Here is a 9,322-nt window from a genome sequence, read left to right as displayed (position 1 = left end):
CCATGGATTTTCAATCCTCTTTTCTTCCTCTCCACATATGTCTTTTGCTGCTCTGGTCACCAGGTCAATAATCTCCTTGTAGTTGGTACTGTCTCTCTCTTCCTCTATCTCCTCCTGCTCCTCCACAAGCTCTTCAATCCTCTGTCTGTATTGTGCTGCTATATCAGGTTCTTTAAGTCTTTCCCATTTTATCTTGGGTATTCTCTTTCTTTGTACGGTACTCCAATGCCATTTCTTTATCTCTAGTGTGATCTTCTTGGGTTTATGATCTGACAGTGTTTGTTCTCCAATAGTGCATACCTTTTTTGCATATCTGTGCCTCTCCTCCTTCCTCATTATAAAGCCATCTAATTCATACCATCTCCCTAACATTCTATTGAACCATGTTCCCCGCTGCTTGTGGTTGAAAAAACTGTTAACATAAGCTAGATTTTGTTCCTCGCACCATCTGATAAATTCTCTTCCTCGGTTGTTTGATTGTCTTAATCCGTATTTACCCTTTATTCCTTCTATAGCCTCCCCTCCTCCTATGTGTGAATTGTAGTCTCCTCCTCCCAGGAAAATATTCTTGCCTGCCCATTTCTTATGTTCCGCTAATATATCTGTTTCCACCTCAATCTCCTCCTCATTGTCTCCTCTAAATACTGGAAGATACGTTGAGGTAAGTGATAGTCCTCTAGTTTTAACTGATACAGATCTCTTGTTAAGTTTCTTCTGTTGACCTCCCTGACACCATCCTTCTAGTAAATCTCCTCTCAATAATATCCCCGCCTTTTCAGAGAACACTATAGCTGTCAAATCATCTCCTTCTCCGATCCACGTCACTCCTTCTCTGTCGGCTCTGACCTCCGTCAAAAGTACTGCGTCCCATCTGTCCTTTCTCGCCTTCTCTGCTACGCTCCTTGCCTTCCTTTTGTTCATTGTCCCTAGGGACATTCTCTGTACGTTCCATGTTGTGATGTTATATCGTACATTTTGGGTGCTTTCCTTTTTCTTCTTCTTCTCCTGTCTCCTAGCCTTTCTCCTCTCCCTCCTTGCTTGTTTCCCCTCTTCAGTTTTGTTTCTTAACCCCGGTCCTGGATTTGGATGTATTGTTTGTAAATACATCTTTATAATACTCGTTACATATCTTCTATTCTTGACACCAAATAAAATTCCGCCCATAGGGGGCCTTCGCCACCAAATTTTTAAAGAGAGAGCTGCTGTGGCTAATACCAACCCCCTCTGTTGCCAAAAAAAGGGTCTCCGTTGTCCTCCATCTCTGGTATCCTCCGGGACTTGCTTCTCCGGCCTCCTGGACTCTTTGCCACTCTTCGGTGTTCCCGCTGGGGATGCGCGGAATCGGTCCATTTTTCCCAGCTTTTTTTTTGGTATTCAACAATATTTATCTTTAGGTCTTCTTCTTCTTGGTTTCATCATGACTGTGTTTATCCTGTCTCTAATAGCAGTGAACAAAGAAACTGGATTTGTGCAAGGAAACATGAATACAACAGAAATTACCAAATTAATTCAAAACATTGAAGCATCAATTGCCAGGTAATTATTTCAACATAAAACTTATATTACTATTATATTATTTTCTGCTTTATTCACAATATTTGAGAAATTGTCAACAAAAAACTTATATTACTAGGGCTGCCAAAAAAATTTCTGTATAATTTCTGTTTAAAATTTATTTTGTGTTTATTATTTGTCCATTTCATTTATATTTGATGTCTGATTTTAAAATTCTTATAATCATAGCTTTCTCTAAAATATTTAATTTAATGTTTCACCTTTTTGCTGTGTAAAAGATGATTTTACACAGTGCGATCTTTTGAAAAAAATCGGGACATCCAAAAAATTTAAAATCAACTTTTATCTATCCTAGGAATTAATAATGGCTGTAAGTAGACAGCTAGAAAAGAAATTTTTTAAAAATATTAATTTTTGGCGGATTTATGCCATTTTTAAAAAAAGGTAGTGAAAAATTTCTTTTCAGTTTTGATGATTTTCCAGATTTTTTTACACAATTTTTTCAAAGCAACAAAAAATACCTTTATGTTCAGCTTATGCAAATAATTCTTAATTGAGGTACTTTTCAGATACCTGTACCAATGTCTAATTAAAGAAAAATTAAAAAAAAATATTTTTTTGGTGGTGTAAATTGACATTTTGTGAGAAAATTTCACCAAAAATATTAAGATTTTCAACCCCAAAAAATCAGTTTTCTCCATTTTACCCAAAAACGGCCAGGAGGCCCCGGTTTTGCAATAACAATATTAATATGCAACATGTATTGTGTATAAAACAGTTTTCACAACCTGGGGCCTCCCGGCCGTTTTTGAGTAATTGAGCATTTTACATTGCATGGTTTGAACAATTTCGTTCTTGTTAATTTCAAATTTTCCTTCGTTAGAGGGGGAAGGAGTCATTTTAGAGCCCAAAGTCATCTCTGCAATATTTTGAAACTTTTTAAGGTGGATCTTTCTTGACTTATGCATCATTTGCCTCTGGCGAACCGTTTCGCCGTTATTTGTTGCCGTTGATGTGATTTTTAACGATTTTTGCCGTTCTCGCGGTTTTAATGGACATTTAAGGGATAAAGGAGTCGTTAAATAAAGATGACTTATAAATACTTTTATTTTAGCAATTAAATTTGCTAAATTTCATGTGTTCTAAAAAAATTTGTAGTTCTAACTGATTTTGGTCCAACAGAAATTAAAATTTGGGGATTAATTATAATATTGCAAAAATATTATATATCCGTCAGAGAGAGAGAGAGAAATATACGTTTGAGAGAGAATATAATATTCAAGTAATTATGTTTATTTTCTTATACAAACTTTAAATGAAGATAGCTAGACTTAGAATAAAGGTATTAGCACAAAATCAAAAGTGTTTTGAAAATTATGGTATTGTTGTTTATATCTGTAAAAAAAACATTTGAAAACATGCATTATAAGTGTCCTATTTTACTTATACCGGACCTACCTAAAAATCCCGGGACTTGAACTGGGTGCACCTGACGCTATATTCATGTTCACAAACATTGTTTGCATTGAAGAAATATTCACAAAGACGTTGATTTTGTTCAAATATTCCTATCCTAACTAAAGTTATGAAGTTTTATAGATTTTTTAAAAATAGGGTAGCTTCGCTCCTCTAAAACCGCCAGACGTACTTACTAAATGCACATTAGAAGTTAACAGAGGCAAAATTTAAGTTATTTCCGAGTTAAAGCAAAATAAATTACATCATTTCTTCAAATACAAGCTCATTTATTGAAGTTTACTTTTGTCTGCTCTAAATGTCCCGTTTTTTGGCAAAAGATCGCACTGTGTTGTACAGCAATACTTTGAAATAAGAGATCTCAAAAAGTATTAGAGCTAGAAAAATGTTAGAAAGCTCCAATATATGTCAATTCAACTGTAATGTGAACGAATTTGCATGATGAACATGAAAGACAAAATAACACAATAAAGGAGGTTAGGTGAAAGTACTCTAGAAATAAAAGTAAAATTTGATCACCAATAGTAATTTAAAAATTTTCTACTATGGGAAGGTACTAATTCAATTTAGGGAAAGCATGTTCTGAACTCACCATAAGGTCACAGTACATCCTGCATGTTTAAACCATTTCCACATTTTTTTTCTAATCTAACAAGCCTTTGGGTGGGGTGTGTATAGTAAAGTATAAAATATAGGCAAATCTTATTTTTATAATATTAAGATGGCTCCTTTTTTAATGAAAATTTAAGATGTAAATAGTGCAATATATTAAAAAATGAGCAAGAAACATGTTTTATTTTGCATATTTGTCAAACTTTGAATTGCTTGAATCATCTCAATTTTTGTTTATAAAAAATATATTTGTCCCTCATTTTGGTTGGTAGGATAAAATATAGTTAAACATCTTTTATCTTATCAAATCTATTATTGAATTTAACCAACATAAACACATATGTGCCCCACCCTGAGAGCATTAGAGAGGCCCACATTTTTTTTCACAAAAATTAATCAAGCTGTGGATTTCAGTTGTTTTTTTTGTCTATCTTAATTTTTAAAAGTTTAAGTTAAAGTCAGTCTGGCTATTTACAGGATCTTCTGGGATATACACAAAAAACACACATAACTTACTAAATAAAAAATCTATTATTTAGAAATGACAGTGTATGTAATCTTTTGGAAAAGAAACCAAAGTCACTAGGAAAGTATTCTTATTTACAGCAAAAAAATAAAATGTTACCTGAATGTTTCATTTGGAAATTATTCCCTGAAAATAGAAATTTACCATACAAAACGTTTGCATCCTTTAAAAGATTTTATGAGGCAAATTAAAAATTATTAAATGGATAGTGGCAATGAGGGAGGTCTTTGTGGCATGGGCACGTCTTTTGGTCCATTCCTCAAATTAGCCCCAGGCCCAAAAGTCCATTGAATGAAGATTGGCTGCCGGCAGGCTCCATTTCCTTAAAATGTGAGTAACCTCAGGATCAAAATTCACTAAACTTTCAAGCTACCCTTTGACACGGGGGCCTTTATTTGGACCACAGTTGGGCTAAAACGATGTTTTATACCTTTTTAGAAATGACATGGAGATTCAGCCTGGGTTTTCAGTCCATAGTCTATAGTCTAAAATGAGTTTTTAAGTTCCATATGGGTCTCTAACGTCAAGAAACAAGAAATTTTCATGATTTTACATGATTTTTGATGTTTTTGACATCTCTAAATCTGTCACGCTTCACTTTGCAAGAGTACTACAGCCAAGCCACAGATTTAAGATCAGGCATTTTTAACCATACATTTACCTTGCACTACGGCCGCATTTTTAGAGACATCTAAAAAAATTGGTATGTGCATTTTTACAGAGAATATGGAGCTACAATTATTTTTTTCATTTCAAAATCTGGAAAACGCAGTTTTTTGAGACACCTTGTAGATTTGAGGGAAAACACCTTGTATTGATTTAAAATTTATGTGTGCAAACAGGGGAATTCCAAGATTTATATATTTGACTAGCTGCTCTGTATAAATATAAATCTATCTTGACTTTGTAAACTAACATTAGCCAAATATAAAGCTTGGAAATGTAAAATTTCATTACAAAAAAGCTTTTCCATTTTACGTCTACAAAAATACTCATATTATTAGTTGTATCTACTCTCCATGAAATTATCAACAGTGCCAGCACCAATTATGAGGAACCAGATAACAAATTTAAATGGGCAGAGAAAATTATTTCAAGATGCAGACCAAAACACAAAATGTGGACAAAAACAGGGCAAGTTTATATTTTTTATTAGCAAAACTACTCAATCTATCACTTTGAAAATGAACATCCAATTTAAACATTATTTAGTCCATTTGTTTGTCAGTTAAGCTATGACAGTCATTTTACAGGGAAAATATGATTTACACAGCTAAATAAGGCAAGCAGTTATTGAACAGAAAATAAATTTTAAATTAGAAAAATGCCAATAAAAAACGTTGAACCATTATAAAATTATTTAGGAATGATATGAAAATTTTGACAGCTTTTCATACAACAATTGATGTATGCAGATCAATTACAGATTGTACTCGTATACTCTCACCTTATTTTCGAGGTAATAGTTGATTTAAATTTGCTACATTGTGGATTTGTTACCTAGATGCTTCCCTCATAGTTAATGGGAAGTCCAACTCCTATAAATATAGAATCGATCTTAAAGCCCAGTTTTACCTTTTTTTCCACATGACAACCTAAACATGTACAATAACAAGTACATTTATAAAATGGGTTGACCTCAAGCTTCTAAAGATCACCAAAGTTTTTTGTGAAATAGGTATTTGAGATTTTATCTAAACATTTCTCAAATTCACCCCATAGTGATGTAATTAATTGTTCTTGTATACAAGAAAATAGCTTAAAATCACTACAGGACCAGTAAGTATAGTCCCTGTAGAGTAGAACCTAATCAGCTCAGTGGTTACCAAGATACCAAGCTTCTGATGAACAGATATTGTTCTATTATGTATTATAGAATATTAGATGCGCTTTTAGATTCTATGCAGGAAATGGCTTAAAACACTCCCATGAATTAACTCTAAAACCATCACAACTGTGATTGGTTTTTGAGCAGATATAGCCTTTTGATTAACTGAATTATAACAGAAGTAAGAGCGGTGTATTTCTTGCAGGCTCACTTTAATTAACATTCAATAGACAATAAACCCTCAACTAATTATTTATGTCATTCAGTTGACAAATCAGCGGTATGTACCATTTTCATGTATCTTTTATAACCCCTTTTACTCATCCAGGATAAAATTAGGTTACCAGTGCATCACAATGTAGAAAACTTTCTTTAATTAATCAATAGAAAAATCGCCCTTAGAACTTTGTCATCCCTTCCCCTATAGTGTTATCTGCCACCTAGATTCAAGTTAACACATTAGGGTCCTTAGATTGTTTATTACATAAATATCACAGTAGAGTTTCAATACATGAGATGATATTTTCTTGGAAAAAATATTTTTAGAACCAGCCATAATAATTTTATTAGACATAAATAATTTTGTCTGCTAGAAATTGTGTTCATTATTTTTATAGATTTTTGTCTGCTAGGATCATAACAATTTCAGTATTAAATGCAAAAGTAGCCAAAGTCTCCAAAATCTTGCTAAATCTTTCATGATCACATTCAACTGGCCCCTTTTATTTGATCCATTGTAGCCTCCCTTACTACCTGGAAAAATGCACTAATAAATATAGGAAGGTTGGCCAACCAAATGATGCAGATTACAACATTTAAGCATGCTTAACCCTTACAGATCGGGCCCCAATTTCCACCTTAATAGATCGGGGGAGGGGGGGTCATATTTACCCCCCTCCCCCTCTATCTCGGCTTTTGTTACAGATAGAGACGTAAAATTTTTTTTCTGGTGGTTCATGTGTATTTTTAGAGAAAATTTCTTTTTCTAGTCATAACAGCTCCTTAGCCGCTTTTTAGCCGCCAGCCGCTAAATTTTAGAACAGCTGTAGAGCGGCCAATTTTGTAGCTAGGATGACCAAATTTTAGGACGAAGTTTAATTTTTCATAACAAAAAAATTACTTTTTCTGATCATCGCCGAAAAACGGCAAATAACAGAAACCGCTATTTTCGGCGGTTATGGCAGTAAAACGTTGGTTGGCGGCGCCAATTAATATTTTATCTGTTTATTGTTGCTCAAGGATTTACCAAAAAAAATTATAGGTCTCTAGCTGTAATAGAAGCCACGATATTCATGCTATATGTCTGTAGGAAAAGGCGGACAAAAATCCGTCATAAAGTTGGTCAGGGTGCGGTCAAACGGTCATAACACCACTTTTCTCATTAGATCATTGATATCTCAGTATTCACCAAAAAAAATTTTAGGTTTCTACCTTATTCACAAAAGTCATAATGTATAAATTAAGATTTATTTAGAATTTTTTTTAAATTTTGGTGCTACCCAACTGACTTTGACCAGACACCACGGCCAACACAGACCAGATATCCTAATAAAATCATCTCTTGCCAACGTATAATTACTAAACTTAAAAAGTCATGAAGTCACAACTCTCTATCTTAACTACAAAAAAAATGACTAGAGGGGGGGGGGTCAATATTACCCCCCCACCCCCTCCTCTATCTGTAAGGGTTAAAATGTAAAAACTATAAAATTTTCTATAATATATTTCAGATGATTGTAGAAAGTATCTTTCCCAATGTATCAACTTATTTGATACTGTGGTAATGGTTTACAAAGAAGATATAAACATACAAGATGAAGAAGGTGTAACTTATTAATACAATAATAGTTATTTATCATATTTTCGTAATATTGTAAATGCTAGAAAGGATATTAAAATTATTTCAACAATTTTGGTCATGTGATCAAAATTTGAATTTTCCTTCTACTATTGCCCCCTCTGGGGGCGAAGTAGGTGGAAATTTAAATTTTTGTCACTTGACCTTAATATTGGTGAAATAATTTTGAATGACCTTTCTTGTATAAGCAATATTAATAAAATATGATACTTGGTTTTGTCTCATTCTCTATCTTTTTCGTAAATTTAAAAAAGTCTATCAAAAAATTTACATCATCTAAGGGTGAACAATAAATATCTCTGTCTATTTTTCTCTATATTTCTTCCCCCTCCCCCCTCCCTCACTTTTCTGTCTATTTCCTTCTCTCTCTCCTCCTCTTTTGAACGTTCATTTATACAATAGAGTAACCTAGAGACAGCACAAGGGAATTTTGTTTACATTATCTATCAGCTATAAATTGTTAAATATCTTAGGTTAAAGCTTTCCTTGGGTGAAATTTTTGAAGAAAATATTTCTTCCATCATATAATGTGAAGCGTATGACACAACATATAATAAGTTAGTTATAAATAATTTAATTTCTTATAATAAAGTTATCTTTCTAAAAATTATATCATTGCAAAATTTAGTTGCAAATAATGTTGCCTATAGGGCTGTATTTCATATACAACAAAAAGTGAACAAAGGTTTCTTTTTAAGAAAAAAATGGGGTCAGATTGACCATCTATGTCTAATGTTTATACCCACATCAAATATTAAATTATAACAATGTACAGTAGAGTGGATCAATTTTGGACATTGAATTTGTAATCAACATCTACAGTTTAAACGTTATATAAGAAACCTAAATATAAAAAATTGATTTTGTCCTTGAGGGGAAATGGGGGGAAGGTGTTTCCATGCATTAAAAATTTTAGAAGTTTATTATGGAGGTGCAACTTTTTTTCTTTCAAAGTATTGCTTTATGCATCTTTTTGAATTTGTCTTGTTGATTAATATAAGAATATCAAATTGGTTTTAAAAAATATTCATCCAAGCATGAAAAATCTTAAATTAAATGTAAAATCTCTTGGTTTTTAAATTTATTTATGGATTTTTCTTGCTAGGATCAATAGTTTTAAAAACAAATTTTTTATTCTTATTCTACTTTTCAAGACAAAATTGGGAAGGTGCATAAAGTGTCTTTCTAAAAGTTTACATGCATCAGCGAGCCTCCCCATTATTCAAAATATTTTCTTTTCATTTTTTAGTCTCTTATATGATGTTCAGACAGAAAGTGTATGTAGCACATTTAAAATTAGAAAATCATTGAAAATCAAGCCACTCTAATGTACAGCATTTATTTCTTCAATTCCACAGTACAAAATTATTCCTGTATTTAAATTTAACATATCATATAGGAAAAAATATTCTTGTATTTAAAATTAAAAATCATGTTGGAATTTTTTTTACAATTTTTAAATTTTTTTATAATGTACAGCAAATTATTTCCTTTTTATCTCATGTTT

This window comes from Acartia tonsa, chromosome 15 (genome assembly GCF_053477335.1).
Source record: "Acartia tonsa isolate MP-2025a chromosome 15, ASM5347733v1, whole genome shotgun sequence".
In the NCBI taxonomy this organism is placed as follows: Eukaryota; Metazoa; Arthropoda; class Copepoda; order Calanoida; family Acartiidae; genus Acartia; species Acartia tonsa.
This window is presented reverse-complemented; position numbering follows the sequence as displayed.